The following is a 20038-nucleotide window of genomic DNA, read 5'->3' on the forward strand; positions in this document are numbered from 1 at the left end:
ATCAGGAAAATATTGTATAGATTTGACAAAACACCTACTTCAACAAAAAGGCTTGTGGCTCTGTGGCGCAATGGATAGCGCATTGGACTTCTAGGGAGCTGATGTGATTCAAAGGTTGTGGGTTCGAGTCCCACCAGAGTCGTATTTTGAGACATTAATACTTTAACTCGGTTAAATGTTAATAACGTTTAGAGCAAATTAGATGTTACATTTAAAATTGAACTATGCAATTCAGCCACTGAAGGCTCATTGACACAATTGATAACAGATAGGGCACAATTCATTATTGCATATTTTTGGTCTAGTGTTTGGTGTTCTGTTACCTGTATTCAGTAGACCATATTCTTGAATTTGAACCTTTCTAAAATTCTTATTTGTATGTGATTGCAAGATATTTCTTGATGATCTCTAATGTCGGGATTTGGAGTTTCTAGATATTTTTGGCTGATTTGTCAACTATAACTTTAAAAAATGCAACTTTGGTGCAAGCATTCTCCAGTCCATCCATAGTTTGATGAAATGTTTGCATGGCTTTTTGGTATCAATTTTATGTCATTAATGCAAAACATGGACAATTGTTTGCTTAAAAGTAAAAAATAGGTTTAAAGATAAGAACAGAGTGTTATCAGCTGCCTTGTCCTCATAAACACCTTCTGCTGTGCTGATGAGACCACGGAAATCATACAAGCAGGTCATTTTTGGGAAACTGAAATTTAGTGGAAATGAGTTTTTTGCGATTAATTTAATTTTCATGGTAAGAACTGAGTTTGCAATTTTGGGCAATTCATCTGATCTCTTTTCAGAATAATCTAGAGTTAACACAAATTACCAGTATAAAATCTAAGGCAGTAAACTGTGAAAGCCAAATTTGGTATCAGTCTGAAAACTTTTCACCACTATTGTACAGTCCTAGATATTCTTAGAAAAACTGCAAAAGGAAAAAATGAGGAATGGAAAAACATCTAAAGAAAAGTATAGCTGACTGCTAAAATCAGGATATCTAGTAGGAGACTCCAGGAAATTTCCCAGCATTTATTTGGACTAAAACAAAGCTTCTCTGATAGTTTTTTCACATGGATAAAATTATTTATTTTGTTTTGACTAATTTCCTTCCCAAACCAGTGGCCCATTAGCGTACAACGAAACTAATGTTCCAATCCGTTTTTCTCAGCTTAAGTTCCTGAGGGTCAGTGGCTACTGCATTGAATCTGTAGAAAGTGAAAAAGATCAAAGCTTGAGATTTAGAAACCAACAAAAGCTACCCCTTTTGTTATCTTGCATGAATTTCTATGTGACACTTTACCAACAGGGACCTTTGTTAGTAATTTAAAATGAACTGCTGGCATGTAAGACTAAAAAGTGCATGTAAGGAGTTTTAATATAAAATAGATCTTTCTTTTCTACAACATAGGCATTTTCCTGCTGACCAGTTTTACTTTTACATATAAGAAGGCGAAAACAAAGTTACAAAGAAAACAGGAATCTTTCTGTTATTTAATCATCAGGAAAATATTGTCTAGATTTGACAAAACACCTACTTCCGCTTAAAGTCTTGTGGCTCTGTGGCGCAATGGATAGCGCATTGGACTTCTAGGGAGCTGATGTGATTTAAAGGTTGTGGGTTCGAGTCCCACCAGAGTCGTATTTTGAGACATTAATACTTTAACTCGGTTGATCTTGAAAAGATGAAATATGTTAATAACGTTTAGAGCAAATTAGATGTTACATTTAAAATTGAACTATGCAATTCAGCCACTGAAGGCTCATTGACACAATGGATAACAGATAGGGCACAATTCATTATTGCATATTTTTGGTCTAGTGTTTGGTGTTCTGTTACCTGTATTCAGTAGACCATATTCTTTCTTGAATTTGAACCTTTCTAAAATTCTTATTTGTATGTGATTGCAAGATATTTCTTGATGATCTCTAATGTCGGGATTTGGAGTTTCTAGATATTTTTGGCTGATTTGTCAACTATAACTTTAAAAAATGCAACTTTGGTGCAAGCATTCTCCAGTCCATCCATAGTTTGATGAAATGTTTGCATGGCTTTTTGGTATCAATTTTATGTCATTAATGCAAAACATGGACAATTGTTTGCTTAAAAGTAAAAAATAGGTTTAAAGATAAGAACAGAGTGTTATCAGCTGCCTTGTCCTCATAAACACCTTCTGCTGTGCTGATGAGACCACGGAAATCATACAAGCAGGTCATTTTTGGGAAACTGAAATTTAGTGGAAATGAGTTTTTTGCGATTAATTTAATTTTCATGGTAAGAACTGAGTTTGCAATTTTGGGCAATTCATCTGATCTCTTTTCAGAATAATCTAGAGTTAACACAAATTACCAGTATAAAATCTAAGGCAGTAAACTGTGAAAGCCAAATTTGGTATCAGTCTGAAAACTTTTCACCACTATTGTACAGTCCTAGATATTCTTAGAAAAACTGCAAAAGGAAAAAATGAGGAATGGAAAAACATCTAAAGAAAAGTATAGCTGACTGCTAAAATCAGGATATCTAGTAGGAGACTCCAGGAAATTTCCCAGCATTTATTTGGACTAAAACAAAGCTTCTCTGATAGTTTTTTCACATGGATAAAATTATTTATTTTGTTTTGACTAATTTCCTTCCCAAACCAGTGGCCCATTAGCGTACAACGAAACTAATGTTCCAATCCGTTTTTCTCAGCTTAAGTTCCTGAGGGTCAGTGGCTACTGCATTGAATCTGGAGAAAGTGAAAAAGATCAAAGCTTGAGATTTAGAAACCAACAAAAGCTACCCCTTTTGTTATCTTGCATGAATTTCTATGTGACACTTTACCAACAGGGACCTTTGTTAGTAATTTAAAATGAACTGCTGGCATGTAAGACTAAAAAGTGCATGTAAGGAGTTTTAATATAAAATAGATCTTTCTTTTCTACAACATAGGCATTTTCCTGCTGACCAGTTTTACTTTTACATATAAGAAGGCGAAAACAAAGTTACAAAGAAAACAGGAATCTTTCTGTTATTTAATCATCAGGAAAATATTGTCTAGATTTGACAAAACACCTACTTCAACAAAAAGGCTTGTGGCTCTGTGGCTTCTAGGGAGCTGATGTGATTCAAAGGTTGTGGGTTCGAGTCCCACCAGAGTCGTATTTTGAGACATTAATACTTTAACTCGGTTCATCTTGAAAAGATGAAAAATGTTAATAACGTTTAGAGCAAATTAGATGTTACATTTAAAATTGAACTATGCAATTCAGCCACTGAAGGCTCATTGACACAATGGATAACAGATAGGGCACAATTCATTATTGCATATTTTTGGTCTAGTGTTTGGTGTTCTGTTACCTGTATTCAGTAGACCATATTCTTTCTTGAATTTGAACCTTTCTAAAATTCTTATTTGTATGTGATTGCAAGATATTTCTTGATGATCTCTAATGTCGGGATTTGGAGTTTCTAGATATTTTTGGCTGATTTGTCAACTATAACTTTAAAAAATGCAACTTTGGTGCAAGCATTCTCCAGTCCATCCATAGTTTGATGAAATGTTTGCATGGCTTTTTGGTATCAATTTTATGTCATTAATGCAAAACATGGACAATTGTTTGCTTAAAAGTAAAAAATAGGTTTAAAGATAAGAACAGAGTGTTATCAGCTGCCTTGTCCTCATAAACACCTTCTGCTGTGCTGATGAGACCACGGAAATCATACAAGCAGGTCATTTTTGGGAAACTGAAATTTAGTGGAAATGAGTTTTTTTGCGATTAATTTAATTTTCATGGTAAGAACTGAGTTTGCAATTTTGGGCAATTCATCTGATCTCTTTTCAGAATAATCTAGAGTTAACACAAATTACCAGTATAAAATCTAAGGCAGTAAACTGTGAAAGCCAAATTTGGTATCAGTCTGAAAACTTTTCACCACTATTGTACAGTCCTAGATATTCTTAGAAAAACTGCAAAAGGAAAAAATGAGGAATGGAAAAACATCTAAAGAAAAGTATAGCTGACTGCTAAAATCAGGATATCTAGTAGGAGACTCCAGGAAATTTCCCAGCATTTATTTGGACTAAAACAAAGCTTCTCTGATAGTTTTTTCACATGGATAAAATTATTTATTTTGTTTTGACTAATTTCCTTCCCAAACCAGTGGCCCATTAGCGTACAACGAAACTAATGTTCCAATCCGTTTTTCTCAGCTTAAGTTCCTGAGGGTCAGTGGCTACTGCATTGAATCTGGAGAAAGTGAAAAAGATCAAAGCTTGAGATTTAGAAACCAACAAAAGCTACCCCTTTTGTTATCTTGCATGAATTTCTATGTGACACTTTACCAACAGGGACCTTTGTTAGTAATTTAAAATGAACTGCTGGCATGTAAGACTAAAAAGTGCATGTAAGGAGTTTTAATATAAAATAGATCTTTCTTTTCTACAACATAGGCATTTTCCTGCTGACCAGTTTTACTTTTACATATAAGAAGGCGAAAACAAAGTTACAAAGAAAACAGGAATCTTTCTGTTATTTAATCATCAGGAAAATATTGTATAGATTTGACAAAACACCTACTTCAACAAAAAGGCTTGTGGCTCTGTGGCGCAATGGATAGCGCATTGGACTTCTAGGGAGCTGATGTGATTCAAAGGTTGTGGGTTCGAGTCCCACCAGAGTCGTATTTTGAGACATTAATACTTTAACTCGGTTAAATGTTAATAACGTTTAGAGCAAATTAGATGTTACATTTAAAATTGAACTATGCAATTCAGCCACTGAAGGCTCATTGACACAATTGATAACAGATAGGGCACAATTCATTATTGCATATTTTTGGTCTAGTGTTTGGTGTTCTGTTACCTGTATTCAGTAGACCATATTCTTGAATTTGAACCTTTCTAAAATTCTTATTTGTATGTGATTGCAAGATATTTCTTGATGATCTCTAATGTCGGGATTTGGAGTTTCTAGATATTTTTGGCTGATTTGTCAACTATAACTTTAAAAAATGCAACTTTGGTGCAAGCATTCTCCAGTCCATCCATAGTTTGATGAAATGTTTGCATGGCTTTTTGGTATCAATTTTATGTCATTAATGCAAAACATGGACAATTGTTTGCTTAAAAGTAAAAAATAGGTTTAAAGATAAGAACAGAGTGTTATCAGCTGCCTTGTCCTCATAAACACCTTCTGCTGTGCTGATGAGACCACGGAAATCATACAAGCAGGTCATTTTTGGGAAACTGAAATTTAGTGGAAATGAGTTTTTTGCGATTAATTTAATTTTCATGGTAAGAACTGAGTTTGCAATTTTGGGCAATTCATCTGATCTCTTTTCAGAATAATCTAGAGTTAACACAAATTACCAGTATAAAATCTAAGGCAGTAAACTGTGAAAGCCAAATTTGGTATCAGTCTGAAAACTTTTCACCACTATTGTACAGTCCTAGATATTCTTAGAAAAACTGCAAAAGGAAAAAATGAGGAATGGAAAAACATCTAAAGAAAAGTATAGCTGACTGCTAAAATCAGGATATCTAGTAGGAGACTCCAGGAAATTTCCCAGCATTTATTTGGACTAAAACAAAGCTTCTCTGATAGTTTTTTCACATGGATAAAATTATTTATTTTGTTTTGACTAATTTCCTTCCCAAACCAGTGGCCCATTAGCGTACAACGAAACTAATGTTCCAATCCGTTTTTCTCAGCTTAAGTTCCTGAGGGTCAGTGGCTACTGCATTGAATCTGTAGAAAGTGAAAAAGATCAAAGCTTGAGATTTAGAAACCAACAAAAGCTACCCCTTTTGTTATCTTGCATGAATTTCTATGTGACACTTTACCAACAGGGACCTTTGTTAGTAATTTAAAATGAACTGCTGGCATGTAAGACTAAAAAGTGCATGTAAGGAGTTTTAATATAAAATAGATCTTTCTTTTCTACAACATAGGCATTTTCCTGCTGACCAGTTTTACTTTTACATATAAGAAGGCGAAAACAAAGTTACAAAGAAAACAGGAATCTTTCTGTTATTTAATCATCAGGAAAATATTGTATAGATTTGACAAAACACCTACTTCAACAAAAAGGCTTGTGGCTCTGTGGCGCAATGGATAGCGCATTGGACTTCTAGGGAGCTGATGTGATTCAAAGGTTGTGGGTTCGAGTCCCACCAGAGTCGTATTTTGAGACATTAATACTTTAACTCGGTTAAATGTTAATAACGTTTAGAGCAAATTAGATGTTACATTTAAAATTGAACTATGCAATTCAGCCACTGAAGGCTCATTGACACAATTGATAACAGATAGGGCACAATTCATTATTGCATATTTTTGGTCTAGTGTTTGGTGTTCTGTTACCTGTATTCAGTAGACCATATTCTTGAATTTGAACCTTTCTAAAATTCTTATTTGTATGTGATTGCAAGATATTTCTTGATGATCTCTAATGTCGGGATTTGGAGTTTCTAGATATTTTTGGCTGATTTGTCAACTATAACTTTAAAAAATGCAACTTTGGTGCAAGCATTCTCCAGTCCATCCATAGTTTGATGAAATGTTTGCATGGCTTTTTGGTATCAATTTTATGTCATTAATGCAAAACATGGACAATTGTTTGCTTAAAAGTAAAAAATAGGTTTAAAGATAAGAACAGAGTGTTATCAGCTGCCTTGTCCTCATAAACACCTTCTGCTGTGCTGATGAGACCACGGAAATCATACAAGCAGGTCATTTTTGGGAAACTGAAATTTAGTGGAAATGAGTTTTTTGCGATTAATTTAATTTTCATGGTAAGAACTGAGTTTGCAATTTTGGGCAATTCATCTGATCTCTTTTCAGAATAATCTAGAGTTAACACAAATTACCAGTATAAAATCTAAGGCAGTAAACTGTGAAAGCCAAATTTGGTATCAGTCTGAAAACTTTTCACCACTATTGTACAGTCCTAGATATTCTTAGAAAAACTGCAAAAGGAAAAAATGAGGAATGGAAAAACATCTAAAGAAAAGTATAGCTGACTGCTAAAATCAGGATATCTAGTAGGAGACTCCAGGAAATTTCCCAGCATTTATTTGGACTAAAACAAAGCTTCTCTGATAGTTTTTTCACATGGATAAAATTATTTATTTTGTTTTGACTAATTTCCTTCCCAAACCAGTGGCCCATTAGCGTACAACGAAACTAATGTTCCAATCCGTTTTTCTCAGCTTAAGTTCCTGAGGGTCAGTGGCTACTGCATTGAATCTGTAGAAAGTGAAAAAGATCAAAGCTTGAGATTTAGAAACCAACAAAAGCTACCCCTTTTGTTATCTTGCATGAATTTCTATGTGACACTTTACCAACAGGGACCTTTGTTAGTAATTTAAAATGAACTGCTGGCATGTAAGACTAAAAAGTGCATGTAAGGAGTTTTAATATAAAATAGATCTTTCTTTTCTACAACATAGGCATTTTCCTGCTGACCAGTTTTACTTTTACATATAAGAAGGCGAAAACAAAGTTACAAAGAAAACAGGAATCTTTCTGTTATTTAATCATCAGGAAAATATTGTATAGATTTGACAAAACACCTACTTCAACAAAAAGGCTTGTGGCTCTGTGGCGCAATGGATAGCGCATTGGACTTCTAGGGAGCTGATGTGATTCAAAGGTTGTGGGTTCGAGTCCCACCAGAGTCGTATTTTGAGACATTAATACTTTAACTCGGTTAAATGTTAATAACGTTTAGAGCAAATTAGATGTTACATTTAAAATTGAACTATGCAATTCAGCCACTGAAGGCTCATTGACACAATTGATAACAGATAGGGCACAATTCATTATTGCATATTTTTGGTCTAGTGTTTGGTGTTCTGTTACCTGTATTCAGTAGACCATATTCTTGAATTTGAACCTTTCTAAAATTCTTATTTGTATGTGATTGCAAGATATTTCTTGATGATCTCTAATGTCGGGATTTGGAGTTTCTAGATATTTTTGGCTGATTTGTCAACTATAACTTTAAAAAATGCAACTTTGGTGCAAGCATTCTCCAGTCCATCCATAGTTTGATGAAATGTTTGCATGGCTTTTTGGTATCAATTTTATGTCATTAATGCAAAACATGGACAATTGTTTGCTTAAAAGTAAAAAATAGGTTTAAAGATAAGAACAGAGTGTTATCAGCTGCCTTGTCCTCATAAACACCTTCTGCTGTGCTGATGAGACCACGGAAATCATACAAGCAGGTCATTTTTGGGAAACTGAAATTTAGTGGAAATGAGTTTTTTGCGATTAATTTAATTTTCATGGTAAGAACTGAGTTTGCAATTTTGGGCAATTCATCTGATCTCTTTTCAGAATAATCTAGAGTTAACACAAATTACCAGTATAAAATCTAAGGCAGTAAACTGTGAAAGCCAAATTTGGTATCAGTCTGAAAACTTTTCACCACTATTGTACAGTCCTAGATATTCTTAGAAAAACTGCAAAAGGAAAAAATGAGGAATGGAAAAACATCTAAAGAAAAGTATAGCTGACTGCTAAAATCAGGATATCTAGTAGGAGACTCCAGGAAATTTCCCAGCATTTATTTGGACTAAAACAAAGCTTCTCTGATAGTTTTTTCACATGGATAAAATTATTTATTTTGTTTTGACTAATTTCCTTCCCAAACCAGTGGCCCATTAGCGTACAACGAAACTAATGTTCCAATCCGTTTTTCTCAGCTTAAGTTCCTGAGGGTCAGTGGCTACTGCATTGAATCTGTAGAAAGTGAAAAAGATCAAAGCTTGAGATTTAGAAACCAACAAAAGCTACCCCTTTTGTTATCTTGCATGAATTTCTATGTGACACTTTACCAACAGGGACCTTTGTTAGTAATTTAAAATGAACTGCTGGCATGTAAGACTAAAAAGTGCATGTAAGGAGTTTTAATATAAAATAGATCTTTCTTTTCTACAACATAGGCATTTTCCTGCTGACCAGTTTTACTTTTACATATAAGAAGGCGAAAACAAAGTTACAAAGAAAACAGGAATCTTTCTGTTATTTAATCATCAGGAAAATATTGTATAGATTTGACAAAACACCTACTTCAACAAAAAGGCTTGTGGCTCTGTGGCGCAATGGATAGCGCATTGGACTTCTAGGGAGCTGATGTGATTCAAAGGTTGTGGGTTCGAGTCCCACCAGAGTCGTATTTTGAGACATTAATACTTTAACTCGGTTAAATGTTAATAACGTTTAGAGCAAATTAGATGTTACATTTAAAATTGAACTATGCAATTCAGCCACTGAAGGCTCATTGACACAATTGATAACAGATAGGGCACAATTCATTATTGCATATTTTTGGTCTAGTGTTTGGTGTTCTGTTACCTGTATTCAGTAGACCATATTCTTGAATTTGAACCTTTCTAAAATTCTTATTTGTATGTGATTGCAAGATATTTCTTGATGATCTCTAATGTCGGGATTTGGAGTTTCTAGATATTTTTGGCTGATTTGTCAACTATAACTTTAAAAAATGCAACTTTGGTGCAAGCATTCTCCAGTCCATCCATAGTTTGATGAAATGTTTGCATGGCTTTTTGGTATCAATTTTATGTCATTAATGCAAAACATGGACAATTGTTTGCTTAAAAGTAAAAAATAGGTTTAAAGATAAGAACAGAGTGTTATCAGCTGCCTTGTCCTCATAAACACCTTCTGCTGTGCTGATGAGACCACGGAAATCATACAAGCAGGTCATTTTTGGGAAACTGAAATTTAGTGGAAATGAGTTTTTTGCGATTAATTTAATTTTCATGGTAAGAACTGAGTTTGCAATTTTGGGCAATTCATCTGATCTCTTTTCAGAATAATCTAGAGTTAACACAAATTACCAGTATAAAATCTAAGGCAGTAAACTGTGAAAGCCAAATTTGGTATCAGTCTGAAAACTTTTCACCACTATTGTACAGTCCTAGATATTCTTAGAAAAACTGCAAAAGGAAAAAATGAGGAATGGAAAAACATCTAAAGAAAAGTATAGCTGACTGCTAAAATCAGGATATCTAGTAGGAGACTCCAGGAAATTTCCCAGCATTTATTTGGACTAAAACAAAGCTTCTCTGATAGTTTTTTCACATGGATAAAATTATTTATTTTGTTTTGACTAATTTCCTTCCCAAACCAGTGGCCCATTAGCGTACAACGAAACTAATGTTCCAATCCGTTTTTCTCAGCTTAAGTTCCTGAGGGTCAGTGGCTACTGCATTGAATCTGTAGAAAGTGAAAAAGATCAAAGCTTGAGATTTAGAAACCAACAAAAGCTACCCCTTTTGTTATCTTGCATGAATTTCTATGTGACACTTTACCAACAGGGACCTTTGTTAGTAATTTAAAATGAACTGCTGGCATGTAAGACTAAAAAGTGCATGTAAGGAGTTTTAATATAAAATAGATCTTTCTTTTCTACAACATAGGCATTTTCCTGCTGACCAGTTTTACTTTTACATATAAGAAGGCGAAAACAAAGTTACAAAGAAAACAGGAATCTTTCTGTTATTTAATCATCAGGAAAATATTGTATAGATTTGACAAAACACCTACTTCAACAAAAAGGCTTGTGGCTCTGTGGCGCAATGGATAGCGCATTGGACTTCTAGGGAGCTGATGTGATTCAAAGGTTGTGGGTTCGAGTCCCACCAGAGTCGTATTTTGAGACATTAATACTTTAACTCGGTTAAATGTTAATAACGTTTAGAGCAAATTAGATGTTACATTTAAAATTGAACTATGCAATTCAGCCACTGAAGGCTCATTGACACAATTGATAACAGATAGGGCACAATTCATTATTGCATATTTTTGGTCTAGTGTTTGGTGTTCTGTTACCTGTATTCAGTAGACCATATTCTTGAATTTGAACCTTTCTAAAATTCTTATTTGTATGTGATTGCAAGATATTTCTTGATGATCTCTAATGTCGGGATTTGGAGTTTCTAGATATTTTTGGCTGATTTGTCAACTATAACTTTAAAAAATGCAACTTTGGTGCAAGCATTCTCCAGTCCATCCATAGTTTGATGAAATGTTTGCATGGCTTTTTGGTATCAATTTTATGTCATTAATGCAAAACATGGACAATTGTTTGCTTAAAAGTAAAAAATAGGTTTAAAGATAAGAACAGAGTGTTATCAGCTGCCTTGTCCTCATAAACACCTTCTGCTGTGCTGATGAGACCACGGAAATCATACAAGCAGGTCATTTTTGGGAAACTGAAATTTAGTGGAAATGAGTTTTTTGCGATTAATTTAATTTTCATGGTAAGAACTGAGTTTGCAATTTTGGGCAATTCATCTGATCTCTTTTCAGAATAATCTAGAGTTAACACAAATTACCAGTATAAAATCTAAGGCAGTAAACTGTGAAAGCCAAATTTGGTATCAGTCTGAAAACTTTTCACCACTATTGTACAGTCCTAGATATTCTTAGAAAAACTGCAAAAGGAAAAAATGAGGAATGGAAAAACATCTAAAGAAAAGTATAGCTGACTGCTAAAATCAGGATATCTAGTAGGAGACTCCAGGAAATTTCCCAGCATTTATTTGGACTAAAACAAATCTTCTCTGATAGTTTTTTCACATGGATAAAATTATTTATTTTGTTTTGACTAATTTCCTTCCCAAACCAGTGGCCCATTAGCGTACAATGAAACTAATGTTCCAATCCGTTTTTCTCAGCTAAAGTTCCTGAGGGTCAGTGGCTACTGCATTGAATCTGGAGAAAGTGAAAAAGATCAAAGCTTGAGATTTAGAAACCAACAAAAGCTACCCCTTTTGTTATCTTGCATGAATTTCTATGTGACACTTTACCAACAGGGACCTTTGTTAGTAATTTAAAATGAACTGCTGGCATGTAAGACTAAAAAGTGCATGTAAGGAGTTTTAATATAAAATAGATCTTTCTTTTCTACAACATAGGCATTTTCCTGCTGACCAGTTTTACTTTTACATATAAGAAGGCGAAAACAAAGTTACAAAGAAAACAGGAATCTTTCTGTTATTTAATCATCAGGAAAATATTGTCTAGATTTGACAAAACACCTACTTCAACTAAAAGGCTTGTGGCTCTGTGGCTTCTAGGGAGCTGATGTGATTCAAAGGTTGTGGGTTCGAGTCCCACCAGAGTCGTATTTTGAGACATTAATACTTTAACTCGGTTCATCTTGAAAAGATGAAAAATGTTAATAACGTTTAGAGCAAATTAGATGTTACATTTAAAATTGAACTATGCAATTCAGCCACTGAAGGCTCATTGACACAATGGATAACAGATAGGGCACAATTCATTATTGCATATTTTTGGTCTAGTGTTTGGTGTTCTGTTACCTGTATTCAGTAGACCATATTCTTTCTTGAATTTGAACCTTTCTAAAATTCTTATTTGTATGTGATTGCAAGATATTTCTTGATGATCTCTAATGTCGGGATTTGGAGTTTCTAGATATTTTTGGCTGATTTGTCAACTATAACTTTAAAAAATGCAACTTTGGTGCAAGCATTCTCCAGTCCATCCATAGTTTGATGAAATGTTTGCATGGCTTTTTGGTATCAATTTTATGTCATTAATGCAAAACATGGACAATTGTTTGCTTAAAAGTAAAAAATAGGTTTAAAGATAAGAACAGAGTGTTATCAGCTGCCTTGTCCTCATAAACACCTTCTGCTGTGCTGATGAGACCACGGAAATCATACAAGCAGGTCATTTTTGGGAAACTGAAATTTAGTGGAAATGAGTTTTTTGCGATTAATTTAATTTTCATGGTAAGAACTGAGTTTGCAATTTTGGGCAATTCATCTGATCTCTTTTCAGAATAATCTAGAGTTAACACAAATTACCAGTATAAAATCTAAGGCAGTAAACTGTGAAAGCCAAATTTGGTATCAGTCTGAAAACTTTTCACCACTATTGTACAGTCCTAGATATTCTTAGAAAAACTGCAAAAGGAAAAAATGAGGAATGGAAAAACATCTAAAGAAAAGTATAGCTGACTGCTAAAATCAGGATATCTAGTAGGAGACTCCAGGAAATTTCCCAGCATTTATTTGGACTAAAACAAAGCTTCTCTGATAGTTTTTTCACATGGATAAAATTATTTATTTTGTTTTGACTAATTTCCTTCCCAAACCAGTGGCCCATTAGCGTACAACGAAACTAATGTTCCAATCCGTTTTTCTCAGCTTAAGTTCCTGAGGGTCAGTGGCTACTGCATTGAATCTGGAGAAAGTGAAAAAGATCAAAGCTTGAGATTTAGAAACCAACAAAAGCTACCCCTTTTGTTATCTTGCATGAATTTCTATGTGACACTTTACCAACAGGGACCTTTGTTAGTAATTTAAAATGAACTGCTGGCATGTAAGACTAAAAAGTGCATGTAAGGAGTTTTAATATAAAATAGATCTTTCTTTTCTACAACATAGGCATTTTCCTGCTGACCAGTTTTACTTTTACATATAAGAAGGCGAAAACAAAGTTACAAAGAAAACAGGAATCTTTCTGTTATTTAATCATCAGGAAAATATTGTATAGATTTGACAAAACACCTACTTCAACAAAAAGGCTTGTGGCTCTGTGGCGCAATGGATAGCGCATTGGACTTCTAGGGAGCTGATGTGATTCAAAGGTTGTGGGTTCGAGTCCCACCAGAGTCGTATTTTGAGACATTAATACTTTAACTCGGTTAAATGTTAATAACGTTTAGAGCAAATTAGATGTTACATTTAAAATTGAACTATGCAATTCAGCCACTGAAGGCTCATTGACACAATTGATAACAGATAGGGCACAATTCATTATTGCATATTTTTGGTCTAGTGTTTGGTGTTCTGTTACCTGTATTCAGTAGACCATATTCTTGAATTTGAACCTTTCTAAAATTCTTATTTGTATGTGATTGCAAGATATTTCTTGATGATCTCTAATGTCGGGATTTGGAGTTTCTAGATATTTTTGGCTGATTTGTCAACTATAACTTTAAAAAATGCAACTTTGGTGCAAGCATTCTCCAGTCCATCCATAGTTTGATGAAATGTTTGCATGGCTTTTTGGTATCAATTTTATGTCATTAATGCAAAACATGGACAATTGTTTGCTTAAAAGTAAAAAATAGGTTTAAAGATAAGAACAGAGTGTTATCAGCTGCCTTGTCCTCATAAACACCTTCTGCTGTGCTGATGAGACCACGGAAATCATACAAGCAGGTCATTTTTGGGAAACTGAAATTTAGTGGAAATGAGTTTTTTGCGATTAATTTAATTTTCATGGTAAGAACTGAGTTTGCAATTTTGGGCAATTCATCTGATCTCTTTTCAGAATAATCTAGAGTTAACACAAATTACCAGTATAAAATCTAAGGCAGTAAACTGTGAAAGCCAAATTTGGTATCAGTCTGAAAACTTTTCACCACTATTGTACAGTCCTAGATATTCTTAGAAAAACTGCAAAAGGAAAAAATGAGGAATGGAAAAACATCTAAAGAAAAGTATAGCTGACTGCTAAAATCAGGATATCTAGTAGGAGACTCCAGGAAATTTCCCAGCATTTATTTGGACTAAAACAAAGCTTCTCTGATAGTTTTTTCACATGGATAAAATTATTTATTTTGTTTTGACTAATTTCCTTCCCAAACCAGTGGCCCATTAGCGTACAACGAAACTAATGTTCCAATCCGTTTTTCTCAGCTTAAGTTCCTGAGGGTCAGTGGCTACTGCATTGAATCTGTAGAAAGTGAAAAAGATCAAAGCTTGAGATTTAGAAACCAACAAAAGCTACCCCTTTTGTTATCTTGCATGAATTTCTATGTGACACTTTACCAACAGGGACCTTTGTTAGTAATTTAAAATGAACTGCTGGCATGTAAGACTAAAAAGTGCATGTAAGGAGTTTTAATATAAAATAGATCTTTCTTTTCTACAACATAGGCATTTTCCTGCTGACCAGTTTTACTTTTACATATAAGAAGGCGAAAACAAAGTTACAAAGAAAACAGGAATCTTTCTGTTATTTAATCATCAGGAAAATATTGTCTAGATTTGACAAAACACCTACTTCCGCTTAAAGTCTTGTGGCTCTGTGGCGCAATGGATAGCGCATTGGACTTCTAGGGAGCTGATGTGATTCAAAGGTTGTGGGTTCGAGTCCCACCAGAGTCGTATTTTGAGACATTAATACTTTAACTCGGTTGATCTTGAAAAGATGAAATATGTTAATAACGTTTAGAGCAAATTAGATGTTACATTTAAAATTGAACTATGCAATTCAGCCACTGAAGGCTCATTGACACAATGGATAACAGATAGGGCACAATTCATTATTGCATATTTTTGGTCTAGTGTTTGGTGTTCTGTTACCTGTATTCAGTAGACCATATTCTTTCTTGAATTTGAACCTTTCTAAAATTCTTATTTGTATGTGATTGCAAGATATTTCTTGATGATCTCTAATGTCGGGATTTGGAGTTTCTAGATATTTTTGGCTGATTTGTCAACTATAACTTTAAAAAATGCAACTTTGGTGCAAGCATTCTCCAGTCCATCCATAGTTTGATGAAATGTTTGCATGGCTTTTTGGTATCAATTTTATGTCATTAATGCAAAACATGGACAATTGTTTGCTTAAAAGTAAAAAATAGGTTTAAAGATAAGAACAGAGTGTTATCAGCTGCCTTGTCCTCATAAACACCTTCTGCTGTGCTGATGAGACCACGGAAATCATACAAGCAGGTCATTTTTGGGAAACTGAAATTTAGTGGAAATGAGTTTTTTGCGATTAATTTAATTTTCATGGTAAGAACTGAGTTTGCAATTTTGGGCAATTCATCTGATCTCTTTTCAGAATAATCTAGAGTTAACACAAATTACCAGTATAAAATCTAAGGCAGTAAACTGTGAAAGCCAAATTTGGTATCAGTCTGAAAACTTTTCACCACTATTGTACAGTCCTAGATATTCTTAGAAAAACTGCAAAAGGAAAAAATGAGGAATGGAAAAACATCTAAAGAAAAGTATAGCTGACTGCTAAAATCAGGATATCTAGTAGGAGACTCCAGGAAATTTCCCAGCATTTATTTGGACTAAAACAAAGCTTCTCTGATAGTTTTTTCACATGGATAAAATTATTTATTTTGTTTTGACTAATTTCCTTCCCAAACCAGTGGCCCATTAGCGTACAACGAAACTAATGTTCCAATCCGTTTTTCTCAGCTTAAGTTCCTGAGGGTCAGTGGCTACTGCATTGAATCTGTAGAAAGTGAAAAAGATCAAAGCTTGAAATTTAGAAACCAACAAAAGCTACCCCTTTTGTTATCTTGCATGAATTTCTATGTGACACTTTACCAACAGGGACCTTTGTTAGTAATTTAAAATGAACTGCTGGCATGTAAGACTAAAAAGTGCATGTAAGGAGTTTTAATATAAAATAGATCTTTCTTTTCTACAACATAGGCATTTTCCTGCTGACCAGTTTTACTTTTACATATAAGAAGGCGAAAACAAAGTTACAAAGAAAACAGGAATCTTTCTGTTATTTAATCATCAGGAAAATATTGTCTAGATTTGACAAAACACCTACTTCCGCTTAAAGTCTTGTGGCTCTGTGGCGCAATGGATAGCGCATTGGACTTCTAGGGAGCTGATGTGATTCAAAGGTTGTGGGTTCGAGTCCCACCAGAGTCGTATTTTGAGACATTAATACTTTAACTCGGTTGATCTTGAAAAGATGAAATATGTTAATAACGTTTAGAGCAAATTAGATGTTACATTTAAAATTGAACTATGCAATTCAGCCACTGAAGGCTCATTGACACAATGGATAACAGATAGGGCACAATTCATTATTGCATATTTTTGGTCTAGTGTTTGGTGTTCTGTTACCTGTATTCAGTAGACCATATTCTTTCTTGAATTTGAACCTTTCTAAAATTCTTATTTGTATGTGATTGCAAGATATTTCTTGATGATCTCTAATGTCGGGATTTGGAGTTTCTAGATATTTTTGGCTGATTTGTCAACTATAACTTTAAAAAATGCAACTTTGGTGCAAGCATTCTCCAGTCCATCCATAGTTTGATGAAATGTTTGCATGGCTTTTTGGTATCAATTTTATGTCATTAATGCAAAACATGGACAATTGTTTGCTTAAAAGTAAAAAATAGGTTTAAAGATAAGAACAGAGTGTTATCAGCTGCCTTGTCCTCATAAACACCTTCTGCTGTGCTGATGAGACCACGGAAATCATACAAGCAGGTCATTTTTGGGAAACTGAAATTTAGTGGAAATGAGTTTTTTGCGATTAATTTAATTTTCATGGTAAGAACTGAGTTTGCAATTTTGGGCAATTCATCTGATCTCTTTTCAGAATAATCTAGAGTTAACACAAATTACCAGTATAAAATCTAAGGCAGTAAACTGTGAAAGCCAAATTTGGTATCAGTCTGAAAACTTTTCACCACTATTGTACAGTCCTAGATATTCTTAGAAAAACTGCAAAAGGAAAAAATGAGGAATGGAAAAACATCTAAAGAAAAGTATAGCTGACTGCTAAAATCAGGATATCTAGTAGGAGACTCCAGGAAATTTCCCAGCATTTATTTGGACTAAAACAAAGCTTCTCTGATAGTTTTTTCACATGGATAAAATTATTTATTTTGTTTTGACTAATTTCCTTCCCAAACCAGTGGCCCATTAGCGTACAACGAAACTAATGTTCCAATCCGTTTTTCTCAGCTTAAGTTCCTGAGGGTCAGTGGCTACTGCATTGAATCTGTAGAAAGTGAAAAAGATCAAAGCTTGAGATTTAGAAACCAACAAAAGCTACCCCTTTTGTTATCTTGCATGAATTTCTATGTGACACTTTACCAACAGGGACCTTTGTTAGTAATTTAAAATGAACTGCTGGCATGTAAGACTAAAAAGTGCATGTAAGGAGTTTTAATATAAAATAGATCTTTCTTTTCTACAACATAGGCATTTTCCTGCTGACCAGTTTTACTTTTACATATAAGAAGGCGAAAACAAAGTTACAAAGAAAACAGGAATCTTTCTGTTATTTAATCATCAGGAAAATATTGTATAGATTTGACAAAACACCTACTTCAACAAAAAGGCTTGTGGCTCTGTGGCGCAATGTATAGCGCATTGGACTTCTAGGGAGCTGATGTGATTCAAAGGTTGTGGGTTCGAGTCCCACCAGAGTCGTATTTTGAGACATTAATACTTTAACTCGGTTAAATGTTAATAACGTTTAGAGCAAATTAGATGTTACATTTAAAATTGAACTATGCAATTCAGCCACTGAAGGCTCATTGACACAATTGATAACAGATAGGGCACAATTCATTATTGCATATTTTTGGTCTAGTGTTTGGTGTTCTGTTACCTGTATTCAGTAGACCATATTCTTGAATTTGAACCTTTCTAAAATTCTTATTTGTATGTGATTGTAAGATATTTCTTGATGATCTCTAATGTCGGGATTTGGAGTTTCTAGATATTTTTGGCTGATTTGTCAACTATAACTTTAAAAAATGCAACTTTGGTGCAAGCATTCTCCAGTCCATCCATAGTTTGATGAAATGTTTGCATGGCTTTTTGGTATCAATTTTATGTCATTAATGCAAAACATGGACAATTGTTTGCTTAAAAGTAAAAAATAGGTTTAAAGATAAGAACAGAGTGTTATCAGCTGCCTTGTCCTCATAAACACCTTCTGCTGTGCTGATGAGACCACGGAAATCATACAAGCAGGTCATTTTTGGGAAACTGAAATTTAGTGGAAATGAGTTTTTTGCGATTAATTTAATTTTCATGGTAAGAACTGAGTTTGCAATTTTGGGCAATTCATCTGATCTCTTTTCAGAATAATCTAGAGTTAACACAAATTACCAGTATAAAATCTAAGGCAGTAAACTGTGAAAGCCAAATTTGGTATCAGTCTGAAAACTTTTCACCACTATTGTACAGTCCTAGATATTCTTAGAAAAACTGCAAAAGGAAAAAATGAGGAATGGAAAAACATCTAAAGAAAAGTATAGCTGACTGCTAAAATCAGGATATCTAGTAGGAGACTCCAGGAAATTTCCCAGCATTTATTTGGACTAAAACAAAGCTTCTCTGATAGTTTTTTCACATGGATAAAATTATTTATTTTGTTTTGACTAATTTCCTTCCCAAACCAGTGGCCCATTAGCGTACAACGAAACTAATGTTCCAATCCGTTTTTCTCAGCTTAAGTTCCTGAGGGTCAGTGGCTACTGCATTGAATCTGTAGAAAGTGAAAAAGATCAAAGCTTGAGATTTAGAAACCAACAAAAGCTACCCCTTTTGTTATCTTGCATGAATTTCTATGTGACACTTTACCAACAGGGACCTTTGTTAGTAATTTAAAATGAACTGCTGGCATGTAAGACTAAAAAGTGCATGTAAGGAGTTTTAATATAAAATAGATCTTTCTTTTCTACAACATAGGCATTTTCCTGCTGACCAGTTTTACTTTTACATATAAGAAGGCGAAAACAAAGTTACAAAGAAAACAGGAATCTTTCTGTTATTTAATCATCAGGAAAATATTGTATAGATTTGACAAAACACCTACTTCAACAAAAAGGCTTGTGGCTCTGTGGCGCAATGGATAGCGCATTGGACTTCTAGGGAGCTGATGTGATTCAAAGGTTGTGGGTTCGAGTCCCACCAGAGTCGTATTTTGAGACATTAATACTTTAACTCGGTTAAATGTTAATAACGTTTAGAGCAAATTAGATGTTACATTTAAAATTGAACTATGCAATTCAGCCACTGAAGGCTCATTGACACAATTGATAACAGATAGGGCACAATTCATTATTGCATATTTTTGGTCTAGTGTTTGGTGTTCTGTTACCTGTATTCAGTAGACCATATTCTTGAATTTGAACCTTTCTAAAATTCTTATTTGTATGTGATTGCAAGATATTTCTTGATGATCTCTAATGTCGGGATTTGGAGTTTCTAGATATTTTTGGCTGATTTGTCAACTATAACTTTAAAAAATG

General features: G+C 34.1%; 12 non-coding genes across 12 annotated transcripts; all 12 read left to right on the forward strand.

The window, feature by feature from the left end:
* Nucleotides 1-56: 56 nt before the first annotated feature.
* On the forward strand, nucleotides 57-142 carry TRNAR-UCU (transfer RNA arginine (anticodon UCU)). Its single transcript is given in 2 exon segments — nucleotides 57-93; nucleotides 107-142. It is a non-coding gene; the product is annotated as a tRNA-Arg (tRNA).
* A 1414-nt stretch (nucleotides 143-1556) lies between these two features.
* Nucleotides 1557-1642, forward strand: TRNAR-UCU (transfer RNA arginine (anticodon UCU)). Its single transcript is given in 2 exon segments — nucleotides 1557-1593; nucleotides 1607-1642. It is a non-coding gene; the product is annotated as a tRNA-Arg (tRNA).
* A 2936-nt stretch (nucleotides 1643-4578) lies between these two features.
* Nucleotides 4579-4664, forward strand: TRNAR-UCU (transfer RNA arginine (anticodon UCU)). The gene is given in 2 exon segments: nucleotides 4579-4615; nucleotides 4629-4664. It is a non-coding gene; the product is annotated as a tRNA-Arg (tRNA).
* A 1414-nt stretch (nucleotides 4665-6078) lies between these two features.
* Nucleotides 6079-6164, forward strand: TRNAR-UCU (transfer RNA arginine (anticodon UCU)). The gene is given in 2 exon segments: nucleotides 6079-6115; nucleotides 6129-6164. It is a non-coding gene; the product is annotated as a tRNA-Arg (tRNA).
* Nucleotides 6165-7578: 1414 nt separating this feature from the next.
* TRNAR-UCU (transfer RNA arginine (anticodon UCU)) lies at nucleotides 7579-7664 on the forward strand. The gene is given in 2 exon segments: nucleotides 7579-7615; nucleotides 7629-7664. It is a non-coding gene; the product is annotated as a tRNA-Arg (tRNA).
* Nucleotides 7665-9078: 1414 nt separating this feature from the next.
* TRNAR-UCU (transfer RNA arginine (anticodon UCU)) lies at nucleotides 9079-9164 on the forward strand. The gene is given in 2 exon segments: nucleotides 9079-9115; nucleotides 9129-9164. It is a non-coding gene; the product is annotated as a tRNA-Arg (tRNA).
* Nucleotides 9165-10578: 1414 nt separating this feature from the next.
* On the forward strand, nucleotides 10579-10664 carry TRNAR-UCU (transfer RNA arginine (anticodon UCU)). Its single transcript is given in 2 exon segments — nucleotides 10579-10615; nucleotides 10629-10664. It is a non-coding gene; the product is annotated as a tRNA-Arg (tRNA).
* A 2914-nt stretch (nucleotides 10665-13578) lies between these two features.
* TRNAR-UCU (transfer RNA arginine (anticodon UCU)) lies at nucleotides 13579-13664 on the forward strand. The gene is given in 2 exon segments: nucleotides 13579-13615; nucleotides 13629-13664. It is a non-coding gene; the product is annotated as a tRNA-Arg (tRNA).
* Nucleotides 13665-15078: 1414 nt separating this feature from the next.
* Nucleotides 15079-15164, forward strand: TRNAR-UCU (transfer RNA arginine (anticodon UCU)). The gene is given in 2 exon segments: nucleotides 15079-15115; nucleotides 15129-15164. It is a non-coding gene; the product is annotated as a tRNA-Arg (tRNA).
* Nucleotides 15165-16599: 1435 nt separating this feature from the next.
* Nucleotides 16600-16685, forward strand: TRNAR-UCU (transfer RNA arginine (anticodon UCU)). The gene is given in 2 exon segments: nucleotides 16600-16636; nucleotides 16650-16685. It is a non-coding gene; the product is annotated as a tRNA-Arg (tRNA).
* A 1435-nt stretch (nucleotides 16686-18120) lies between these two features.
* TRNAR-UCU (transfer RNA arginine (anticodon UCU)) lies at nucleotides 18121-18206 on the forward strand. Its single transcript is given in 2 exon segments — nucleotides 18121-18157; nucleotides 18171-18206. It is a non-coding gene; the product is annotated as a tRNA-Arg (tRNA).
* Nucleotides 18207-19620: 1414 nt separating this feature from the next.
* Nucleotides 19621-19706, forward strand: TRNAR-UCU (transfer RNA arginine (anticodon UCU)). Its single transcript is given in 2 exon segments — nucleotides 19621-19657; nucleotides 19671-19706. It is a non-coding gene; the product is annotated as a tRNA-Arg (tRNA).
* The last annotated feature ends 332 nt before the right edge of the window (nucleotides 19707-20038 follow it).

This window comes from Dendrobates tinctorius, unplaced genomic scaffold, assembly GCF_039654945.1.
Source record: "Dendrobates tinctorius isolate UK_male_01 unplaced genomic scaffold, ASM3965494v1 ptg000011l, whole genome shotgun sequence".
In the NCBI taxonomy this organism is placed as follows: Eukaryota; Metazoa; Chordata; class Amphibia; order Anura; family Dendrobatidae; genus Dendrobates; species Dendrobates tinctorius.